Source organism: Schistocerca gregaria, chromosome 6, assembly GCF_023897955.1.
Source record: "Schistocerca gregaria isolate iqSchGreg1 chromosome 6, iqSchGreg1.2, whole genome shotgun sequence".
Taxonomy (NCBI): Eukaryota; Metazoa; Arthropoda; class Insecta; order Orthoptera; family Acrididae; genus Schistocerca; species Schistocerca gregaria.
The window spans coordinates 565027501-565040324 of record NC_064925.1 but is presented as its reverse complement, the minus strand read 5'-3'; positions in this window follow the sequence as shown (position 1 = coordinate 565040324).

Sequence of the window (12824 nt, the reverse complement as noted above, 5' to 3'; positions counted from 1 at the left end):
CACCAGAAAGTCATTTCTGAGTTTGTGACTGACAATGAAAGCATCGGACGGACTGATTTAAGAGCGAAGAAAAATCGAGACACACCCATATGACATGTCGAGCTAGGACGAGCGTTCGACAATGTAAAATGGTGCAAGATGTGCTAAAATATGAGACAAATAGGGATAAGCTATAGGGAAAGGCGGGAACTATAAAACTGGGAGACCAAGAACGGAATGCTCGTATTAAAATAGTGTAAGACGGGGATGGAGCCTTTCACCCAAACTGTTCAATCCACACATCGAAAAAGCAATGACGAAAATAAAAGAAACGTTCAAGAGGGATTAAAACTAAAGGTGAAAGTACATTAATGGCGTGATTAGCTAATGACATCGCTAACCTCAGGAAAAGTGAAGCACAGAATCTGTTGAATGAAATGAACAGTGAGTCCAGAATATGGATTGAGAGTAAATGGACGAAAGACAAAAGTAATAAGAAGTAGCAGAAATAAGAACAGCGCGAAACTTAAGGTCAGAATAAGAGATCACCAACTAGACCAAGTTAAGGAATTCTGCTACCTGTGCAGCAAAATAACACATGATGGACGGAGCAAGGAGGACTTCAAAAGCAGGCCATCACTGCCAAAAGGGCAATCCTGGCCAAGAAAAGTCTGCTAGTACCAAAGATTTCTGAGGGTATACGTTTAGAGCACAGCGTTGCATGTTAGTGAAACATGAAATGTGGAGAAAACTGGAACAGTAGAGAATCGAAGCATTTGAGATGTGGTGCTACAGAAGAATGTTGAAAATTAAGTGCATTGATGTGGTAAGGAATGAGGAGGTTCTCCACAGAATCGGTGAGGAAAGGGATACATGGAGAAACACTAACAAGAAGTAGGGGTAGGATGACAGGACATTTGTAAACACATCAGGGAATAACTTCCATGGCACTAGAGGGAGCCGTAGAGGAAGACAAAGATTGGAATACAACAAGTACTCAGAGATGAAAACGTTGGTACCGGAGAGGAATTCGTGCCCTGCCGCATCAGACCAGCCAGAAGACTGACAACTCGAAAAGAAATCTCTCTCTTTTTCGGTTTTAGTAATTCAAACGGAGAGCCTGAAATTGCGCGCGACGGCCTGATTGGCTAAGTTCAGTGTTCATTCATTCGGAAACGGTACAAAGTATCGAATTTTTTTCTCCGACCACTGTGTATTGGTTGATAGCTCAAACGTATTATTAATTGATATACAGATAGCTCTAGACACTATGGGACTTAACATCTGAGGTCATCAGTCGACTAGATCTTAGAACTACTTAAACCTAACTAACCTAAGGACATCACACACATCCATTCCCGAGGAAGGATTCGAACCTGCGACCGTAACGGTCGCGTGGTTCCAGAGTGAAGCGCCTAAAACTGCTCGCCCATACCGGCAGCAATTGATCTAAAGAGATCCGTTTCAGCTGTATTAATGACTTATTCAAAACACGGTCAGTTTCTGGATATTAAAATCCCATTTTCGGGTGAATATAAAACTGTAATATACAAAGAAGACGAAGGAAGAAATATAATATAACATTTCTGAAAGAACCAGAAGAGCACACTAATGAAACAAGACTGCTTACTTACTATATTTGGTCATGCATAACATTAAAGGAATCAATCATACATGTCAGTTCGGATGTGCTACATATCAAACCTTGTTTACAGTGATTACAAACAGCTACATACCTACAGAATGTGACTAATGTGAGTTGGTAGGAAACTGAATTCCATAATTTGATACACTCATTGTTTCAAACGGATACAGACGACATAAACCATATATGAACTGCCTGAAAATATAATAATACATGCAAAATGATAGCTTTTACAGGCGGATGGTTAAAATCACATTTCACATGACTAATTGGACTAGCAGTTGTATCATTGTATGACTGTTACAAAAATTTTCCAAAGCATTAAACCAATTTAAACTGCATTGTGCACTACAATCACCTACGTCAATAGAATACCACTCAATACATTAATTTCCAGTGGCTGTGCCTGGTCCAGTTGACAACATACCTGTATGTAACTAAATCCCGAATCACTGTCGTATAGTTTGCACAAGTTCACTATGTCAGTATTTTCGTTAAGGAAATAGAGCTTCCGTTTATAGTAGTTTCACGTTGTATGAACCAACCGATATCACAAATTATATATTTACATTCTTGGTACACAACATACTTTTAACTGAAATGTTGATACCCTCAAGGGCCGTTCGTGGACAAAAAACAATATGCTCAGTAAATGTAGGTATAGCTTACTTATTTTGATGGTGGTCAGTGGACCGAAACCTGTTGTTCAATAAAGAAACTGTACCAGCAGTACTTGGCGGTAAACCATGACGTTCTTCATATATTTACGAGCTGCAGGACACCGCTTCTCACAAAACTATTCCATAATTAAGACATCGCCATTTTCTCACAATTGCACGATAACGTGTTTCGTTGTTCCCCAGAGCTCTTAATGAATTTTTATTGGACGTGCACCACACAGCACGGAACTGTGTTAATAGTGCTAGAAAAACAGCAAAACATTCCTAGTTTCGATAGTCTTCCTATTGTCTCTATAGTAGCTGTTCATTCACATTGTGACGCCCAGAACGTACTTATAAATCACACTTAAAAAGTAAATGTTCATATTTGTGTACGGAAGTGAAACACTCCTGGAAATGGAAAAAAGAACACATTGACACCGGTGTGTCAGACCCACCATACTTGCTCCGGGCTGTACAAGCAATGATCACACTCACGGCACAGCGGACACACCAGGAACCAATGTGTTGGCCGTCGAATGGCGCTAGCTGCACAGCATTTGTGCACCGCCGCCGTCAGTGTCAGCCAGTTTGCCGTGGCATACGCAGCTCCATCGCAGTCTTTAACACTGGTAGCATGCCGCGACAGCGTGGACGTGAACCGTATGTGCAGTTGACAGACTTTGAGCGAGGGCGTATAGTGGGCATGCGGGAGGCCGGGTGGACGTACCGCCGAATTGCTCAACACGTGGGGCGTGAGGTCTCCACATTACATCGATGTTGTCGCCAGTGGTCGGCGGAAGGTGCACGTGCCCGTCGACCTGGGACCAGACCGAAGCGACTCACGGATGCACGCCAAGACCGTAAGATCCTACACAGTGCCGTAGGGGACCGCACCGCCACTTCCCAGCAAATTAGGGACACTGTTGCTCCTGGGGTATCGGCGAGGACCATTCGCAACCGTCTCCATGAAGCTGGGCTACGGTCCCGCACACCGTTAGGCCGTCTTCCGCTCACGCCCCAACATCGTGCAGCCCGCCTCCAGAGGTGTCGCGACAGGCGTGAATGGAGGGACGAATGGAGACATGTCGTCTTCAGCGATGAGAGTCGCTTCTGCCTTGGTGCCAATGATGGTCGTATGCGTGTTTGGCGCCGTGCAGGTGAGCGCCACAATCAGGACTGCATACGACCGAGGCACACAGGGCCAACACCCGGCATCATGGTGTGGGGAACGATCACCTACACTGGCCGTACGCCTCTGGTGATCGTCGAGGGGACACTGAATAGTGCACGGTACATCCAAACCGTCATCGAACCCATCGTTCTACCATTCCTAGACCGGCAAGGGAACTTGCTCTTCCAACAGGACAATGCACGTCCGCATGTATCCCGTGCCACCCAACGTGCTCTAGATGGTGTAAGTCAACTACCCTGGCAAGCAAGATCTCCGGATCTGTCCCCCATTGATCATGTTTGGGACTGGATGAAGCGTCGTCTCACGCGGTCTGCATGTCCAGCACGAACGCTGGTCCAACTGAGGCTCCAGGTGGAAATGGCATGGCAAGCCGTTCCACAGGACTACATCCAGCATCTCTAAGATCGTCTCCATGGGAGAATAGCAGCCTGCATTGCTGCGAAAGGTGGATATACACTGTACTAGTGCCGACATTGTGCATGCTCTGTTGCCTGTGTCTATGTGCCTGTGGTTCTGTCAGTGTGATCATGTGATGTATCTGACCCCAGGAATGTGTCAATAAAGTTTCCCCTTCCTGGGACAATGAATTCACGGTGTTCTTATTTCAATTTCCAGGAGTGTAGTTTGGTCAAGAAGAGAATAGAAGCTTTCGAAATGTGGTGCTACAGAAGAATGCTGAAGATTAGATGGGTAGATCGCATAACTAATGAAGAGGTATTGAATAGAACTGGGGAGAAGAGGAGTTTGTGGCACAACTTGACTACACGAAGAAGGGATTGGTTGGTAGGACACGTTCTGAGGCATCAAGGGATCAGCAATTTAGTATCGGAGGGCAGCGTGGAGGGTAAAAATCGTAGAGGGAGACCAAGAGATGAATACACTAAGCAGATTCAGAAGGATGTAGGTTGCAGTAGGTACTGGGAGATGAAGAAGCCTGCACAAGATAGAGCAGCATGGAGAGCTGCATTGAACCAGTCTCAGGACTGAAGACCACAACAACAACAACAAAAACATATTTGTGTATTGTAATTTCTGTCCAATTTTCGTACATTTGTTTACTTAAATATTTTCATTTCCTACTATCGACAATATTTTCTGCTTCTTAATTGTCATGATTTTTTTAAGAAAATAGCACGGGGTCCTTACTTATACTGTCTTCAGAGTCATCCCTCCTCTACGTATTTCATCTACATCAATACATTTATTGTTTTCATGGTGTAATCCTCTTCCAACGATACTATCTATTCTTCATATTTCGAGTAAACATCCGCTGTTGAGTCTAATTATACTATGTAAATAGCGAAAACAGTATCTTGTATTGATCTTACCGTGTTATAACCATGTTACGTTCATGCAACTTACGGCTTGATAAAGTATAAGAAAAACAGAACAAAATATCGAACTGCTTTAAATCGTAACCTGTTCAGTGATGATCGTAATTGAGAACAGTATTCAGAGGGCTCTGAAAAATTCCCTCCCATAGTTTCTGGGGACCCTTTTAGATTACTGTAGCTTAGATCAGATCAGTGGAATAATTTTATTTAATTTGAGGTTTTTTTTTTTTTTTTTTTTTTTTTTTTTTTTTTTTTTTTTTTTTTTTTTTTTTTTTACTATGTTCACTGTCTCCTGCGACCTAAATTGTGTAACAGGCTTTTCGTCGTTCCTCATTTGTCTTCTGTCCATGTCTTTATGTATTACTTCTCTTTCTCGTCGGTCTTCCTTCTCCTCACCTTTCAGAAGGGACACGACTGCATTTTTAAAAGGCTACATATCTAACATCTCAATATTCGATCAGCCTACTTTTTCTGTCGTTCTATCTGTCTTCAATTGTCTTCATTTTGTGGTTGTATTTCTCACATACTTGAACCGTATAGCTGCGTTTCCTCACAGAATTCTTCAGGCAGTACTTTTCCTTTTTGTGTTTTGCTCAAGTCATTGATTTCTGTGTTACAGAGCGTTACACTCAGTAACATGTTCTTTTTGTAAGCCTCGGTTTGTTGTCAGGTTTCTCGCTTCGTTCCAATGTACAACAGCTCTTTTAATTAAGAACAATATTATAAGGCTTTTTTGCTAATTTCTACTATATAAACCACGCGCGGCGCGCGATATAGCGGGCAATTACGTGTGATATGCTACGGAAGGGATCAGGGCACTTTTGTTAAACTGCAAGAAAATTGACTATAATTAATTTATACGAGACAGACTTTTGCCGTAAGGTCACGGACGAAGAATATGTGAGGAAGTGTGTGCGCGAGAAGCGCGAGAAAAAGCAGCCCTCAGTAATAAATCCTAGTACATACCGAGTAACTAATAATTTGATCTGTGAACTATACTAAGGGACGGGAAATTGAATATAAGAACGGGACTGGACAGTTACCTATGAAAATAAAAGCGTACGCAGTTTGAATCACTGTATCGAAATATAGTAATGGACCGTGTTCCTTGCTATAACACCTTTGAGTGACGAACTGTAAAACTCACAGACATTTTAGTTGCCGTAGTTGTAGAGAGTAATTCTAGGTTCAACCTTCCTTTTCCCTCCATAAAAAACGCAATCATTCATCGTCATTTAATTATTACTGAATACTGTTAATTAAAACTAAAGTGATTTCCATAATATCGTGTATTTTGGTGAATAATAACTGACATCCAAAGACGTTACCAACTATATTGTCTTCGGTAATGCAGCAACAAATTAAGGATGATCGACTGAGCCAAAAAAATTAACATTAATTGTTCCAAACCCCGAAGTTTAGTCGCCGTTACAATGAAGATGTTTGTGGCTGCTCCACCTGATGTATAGATCTAACCAAAATCCGAGCATATACAGAAGATAACATAAATATCGTACGTCCGAGAAGTCGGCTACAGGAGATAGACGGAGGGTGGCTACAAATGTCTCTAATAACTTAGTCGTCAACAGGATACTGAAAAAGTTTAGCATAAATTTTTCTGTAAGTAATTTTGCTTACTACTTAATGTAACCTCTTCTCTTAGAAGCTGAATATGATACACTTCGTTCTTATGCAGAAACGATACGTCAGTATTAATACATGTGTGATTTAGAATTATTGAAAGCTTTGATCTATTGCTTCTATGCAGTTTCACCTTCTTGTGTCGTCAAAATCCCTCCTGGTGTCAAGTTTCCCTTGACTCAGCTTTGTTGCCATAAATACAGTACCATTTTCACAACTGATTACTCTGCTCTTCTGCCTACACATTATCTGTTCATCGTTAACACTGTTTCCATTTGACAAATATCCAAAGTAGCTTTCCTGATTGTACCATACCTAGTTCTCGTTTATTCGCTCTTCAGCAGTGTTAGGAAAACCGTCTGTATGCGGCGGAATTGAAAATTCTGCGAGCTTCTCGGTTGCGTCCATAAATCGTTATTTAATTCGTTGTTGGGCGAGCAATACTTCTTTTCGTCGAATATCAGTCATTTATGACTCTTATCCGGACATTTTCTCTAAACAGCTGTGTTTGCTTCGCTATCATTTAAACTTTTAATTCACTGAACTGAAGTGCAAGCAATGACAAAAATGAGTTATTCTCGCAGAAAAATGTCCCAGTGGAGGCGTTCCGTCGTTGTTGCTTACCCAGACCTTAATGGGGTACCTTAAGTTAAGCTTCATAATGTACCGTTTGGGAACAGTACATTTTTAGCGTTAATTTTCGTATCTAATTATAACTTCTAATAACAGAAGAATATTTTACTCATTACTCTTCTCTTAGATCCTCCTTAATAAACAGGGGTGCTTTACCCCGTTTCTATGTCTCAGCCTTACTTTTTATGGGTGTAGCATCAGCCGTTGGTTATTTGCGTATCAAAGTTCCTTATCACGCGAAGACTTTAGGCATTAGTTTCACTAGTCAAAGTGTGTCTGTTTATTACGTTATGTTTTTTTTTTATTGTAGTTTTAATCACATCAGTTACTCCTAACCTTACTGAGTGTGGCTATATGCTGATAACCATCAGCAAAGTGTTTTCCTGCTATAAAGTTTTTTTAATTTTTTTTATTTTGCTTTCTTGTACCCACTGCATGCTCAACTTTCCTTTTTTTTCTTTTTCTCGTGCATATTTGTGGGAAGCAGTGCTTCTTTGTGTGATATCAATTCCCATCGTATTTTTCAAGTTATATATCGAACAGCAATTGTATTTAAGAACTGTACTTCATTAATAACTCATAGTTTCGTGTCTGGTTCATTTTCAAGTAAATCGTAACAGATGTGGAAACATCATACTCGTCAAATAAAAACTTTTCGTTCCAACTGATCCATAGTGAGGAGATCCTTAGCGATGCAGCACATGTCAGAAAACAAGTATACACAATGGATATTTACAAAAACGTTAATGTACCTTCCACAAACCCCAAATGAAATTGCCGTTCTGGACGTGGAGTAGATTTAAAAAAAATCTGAAGCGTAAATACATTTAAAATATTAAATGTTCAACATACTTAGGTGTGTATGATAATTCTTAGGATATTGTAATCACATCTCGTTAAATAAAACAATTTTTAAAAATATTTTACAGCAGTTGTTTAGAATGATCGATATACTGCACAGAATTTGCACAGAAGTCAGACTGCACGCAATATTCACATTATAAGATATTATTAGTAACATACACAAATCAACTGATTCTGCTAAGAAATCCTCTAGATTCTTCTAGGACTGAAATTTATTATTAGTTAAACATTTTATGGCTGCTGGCATGTTATTGAAAATCGGTATTGCTGGATATCGAACACCTTTCTGACCCAAAGTAAGTGGCGTGAAATCTTTGTGAACTTATTCTTATTTGTAATATTTATTCCATAAACTGAGCTGTTGGTCTTAAAGAAAGATATATTTTTAATAACAAATTTCGATAACGAACAAAGGTATTAGGTAGCAGTAGTCAGTATCCCCAGTTTCCTGCAGGACATTCTTGAGTTCACATCGCAAATAATTTGACGAGTGTGAACTATTCACATTTTTTATGATATACTTGAAAATAGACACTATCATCTACATCAACATGATTACTCTGCAATTCACATTTACGTTCTTGGCAGAGGGTTCATCGAACAACAATCATACTATCTCTCAACCATTCCACTCCGTAACAGCTCGCGGGAAAAACGAAGACCTCGACCTTTCTGTTCGCGCTCTGATTTCTCTTATTTTATTTTGATGATCATTCCTACCAATGTAGGTTGTACTCAACAAAATATTTTCGCATTCGGAAGAGAAAGTTGGCGACTGAAATTTCGTAAATAGATCTCGCCTTAACGACAAATGTCTTTGCTTTAATGACTTCCATCCCAACTCGCGTATCATATCTGCCACACTCTCTCCCCCATTACGTGATAATACAAAACGAGCTGCCCTTTTTTGCACCCTTTCGATGGCCTCCGTCAATCCCACCTGGTAAGGATCCCACACCGCGCAGCAATATTCTAACAGAGGGTGAACGAGTGTAGTGTAAGCTGTCTCTTTAGTGGACTTGTTGCATCTTCTAAGTGTCCTGCCAATGAAACGCAACCTTTGGCTCGCCTTCCCCACAATATTATCTTTATGGCCTTTCCAACTGAAATTGTTCGTAATTTTAACACCCAGGTACTTAGTAGAATTGACTGCCTTGAGAATTGTACTATTTATCGAGTAATCGAATTCCAACGGATTTCTTTTGGAACTCATGTGGATAACCTCACACTTTTCGTTATTTAGCGTCAACTGCCACCTGCCACACCGTACAGCAATCTTTTCTAAATCGCTTTGTAACTGATACTGGTCTTCGGATGACCTTACTAGACGGTAAATTACAGCATCATCTGCGAACAACCTGGGAGAACTGCTCAGATTGGCACCCAGGTCATTTATATAGATCACGAACAGCAGAGGCCCTAGGACGCTTCCCTCTGGAAGCTAGTAATGCTTGATGAAGTACAATTTTAAAGTGCTGTCCGGTGGGACGATGTCATTATTCAGATTTAGCTAGGCCGTAATGTCCACCCAGAAGAAATTGATCCAGTCATGTAATCTCGTAATAGTCCATATACCAGGGATATAATTTTTATTAAAATATTTAGTCTTCGATGATACCGAGCGGTCAGTATGTGTACACGTGCACGCCAAAGCACTGGAACAGTGCAGTGAAGCAGCTACAGTCGCACACGCAAAAATCTTGAAAACTGAAAGAGATGGACGGGATATGCAGAGGGGGATTCCTGGCGTATTGACCCCCAGTTACGCAAACCCAGCGAACTGCATGTGTGCCGTGGAAAACGACACCGGGACGTGCCAGCGTAAATAAGTAGACAAGTGGCCGCGACAGAACTGTCGGCTTGTAATGGCATTTGTAGACTACCGGCTTCTTATGTAAGCCCGCGTTCGCGGAACCACAACAGCACAAGGCGAGTGCATACGTAATCGGCTGAACAAGTGGTCGCGGTTCGACTATCAATGACCGTTTGTGGTCTGCAGCAAGATGACGGCCTCCGCGGCGACTTCCGACAGCCGCAAAACCAATCAGTACAAAAGTCTTTCGAAGCTCCCCTCTACTTATACTGCTAGACACCAATGAAGTGTAGGGCACAGTCAGAACGGCTACCACAGGTGGGGATAGGCTGATGCAGAAGGTGGAGTCTGGTGCGAGCGAAGCAGAGACCTGTTCTGCAACGGGGAAACCAATCCCAGGGACAGAAAAAACAACAAAAATGCACAGGAATAAATCAAACAACAACTGAAATAAGAAGAATGTGTATACAGAACCTACAACTTCAGAGCTGCGACGGCAACAAGAACCGAAACAAAACTGTGCTCAGCTTCCATTCGTAGTCACTGTCGTCAAGAAACCAACACGTTGCATCAGAACATCTCCAACGAACTTTGGCGAACAAGTGGCCTCGTAAGGGAGAGCATTTTTTGATGACGTCTTAGCTTCCAACACGCCGTTGTAGATTTAGCTCTCGTTTGGAGACTTGGTGCATGTAGAACTAGGTTTTGATAGACTAAGTTCAATAGGTAGGGCTCTTGCCGTCAGTTCTAATTCGTTACACTGCTTTCGATTCAAAAATACACTTCGGGAAATGAAAAAAATATGAATTCTCCTAGAGATGTGAGACATCTTACTTTAGCAACACACAGCAAAAGGTCTTTATTGACAATGTTGGGAATGGCTGCGATATGGGGTCTGAGTGGGGTACAGTCATGTACAGGGTGCCCCAGGGATCAGTGTTGGGGCCACTGCTGCTCCTTATTTATATACATGATATGCCCTCTAGCATTACAGGTAACTCTAGAATACATCTGATTGCTGATGACAGTAGATTGGTAGTAAAGGATGTTGTGTGCCACATTGGCCCGGTTTCAAATAGCGCAGTTCATGATCTACGTTCATGGCTTGTAGAAAATAAACTAACGCTAAATCACACTATGACTTAGTTTTAACAGGTTCTAACACACAATTCAACAAAACGTCACGTTTTAATTTCACAGAATTGGCATATAATTGCTGAAACTGAACAGTTCAGATTTCTAGATGTTCAGGTATATACTAAACTGCCTTGGAAAGCCCTCGTTCATCATCTTGTTCAAAGACGTAATACTGCCATTTTTACTGTTCGAACCGTATCTGAAGTGAGTGATCGTTCGATACGAAAATTTGTCTACTTTACTCATTTTCATTATCTTGTGTCGTATGGTATTGTATTTTGGGGCCACTCTTCCCATTCTAAAACGATATTGTTGGCTCAGAAACGGGCGGTTCTGGCAATAAGTGGTGTGAGTTCACGAACCTCTTGTCGACTCCTGTTTAAGAGCCTGAGTATTTTGACACTAGCCTCTCAATATATATACACGGTGAGTCATTTAACATTACCGATGGATATATTTCGTAAACCACATCAAATACTGACGAATTGATTCCACACACCGAACGTAAGGAGAGGGGCTAGTGTAATTGATTAATACAAACCATACCAAAATGCACGGAAGTATTTTTTCTAACACAAACCAACGTTTTTTGAAATGGAACCCCGTGAGTTTTGGTAGCACATCTGAACATATAAACAAATATGTCATCAGTGCCTTTTGTTGCATTGTAAAATGTTAATTACATCCGGAGAGATTGTAATCTAAAGTTGACGCTTGAGTACCACTCCTCCGCTGTTCGATCGTTTATATCGGAGAGCATCGAATTACGTAGGGATCCAAAGGGAACGGTGATGGAACCATAGGTCCAGAAGAGACTGTAACAGCACATTACGTCCACATGCTAACACCTTTTTATTGGTTTTTTTCACTTACGCACGTGTACATTAGCGTGAGGGGTGACGTACACGTACACACGTTGTTTCCCTTTTCAACTACGGAGTGGAATAGAGTGTGTCCCGACATGTCAGGCCAATAGATGTACATTCAGTACATCTGGTGTAAAGACGCCGCAGGCTGCCACAATACGTTTTTTCATATCCTCTGGGGTTGTAGGCACATCACGGTACACACTCTCCTTTAACGTACCCCACAGAAAGAAGTCCAGAGGTGTAAGATCAGGAGAAGGGGCTGGCCAATTTATGCGTCCTCCACGTCCTATGAAACGCCCGTCGAACATCCTGTCAAGGGTCAGCCTAGTGTTAATTGCAGAATGTGCAGCTGCACCATCATGCTGATACCACATCCGTCGACGCGTTTCCAGTGGGTCATTTTCGAGCAACGTTGGCAGATCATTCTGTAGAAACGCGATGTATGTTGCAGCTGTTTGGGCCCCTGCAATGAAGTGAGGACCAATGAGGTGGTCGCCAATGATTCCGCACCATACATTTACAGTCCACGGTCGCTGTCGCTCTACCTATCTGAGCCAGCGAGGATTTTCCACGGACCAGTAACGCATGTTCCGTAGGTTCACTGCCCCGTGGTTTGTGAGACCCGATTCATCGATAAACAGGTAGAACTGCAACGCATTCTTTGTTAATGCCCATTGACAGAATTACTCTCGATGATTAAAGTCATCACCATGTAATTGCTGATGTAGCGACACACGAAACGGGTGAAAGCGGTGACGATGCAGTATGGGCATGACACTACTTTGACTCAGTCCAACGGCTCTCGCTGTGGGTTCATGGCAACAGGAGCTAACACACCAACTGCACCCGCTTCTCCTGTGACGGGCCTCTTACGGACCCGTCTGCGTGCTACGACCACACCTATTGCATACAGTTGGCGGTAGATGTTTTGCAACGTGCGGCACGTTGGATGCTCTCTGTCCGGGTACCGTTCTGCATACACCCTGCAGGCTTCAGCTGCATTTCGTCGACACTCGCCATAGATGAGTATCATCTCCGCCTTTTCAGAGTTCGAA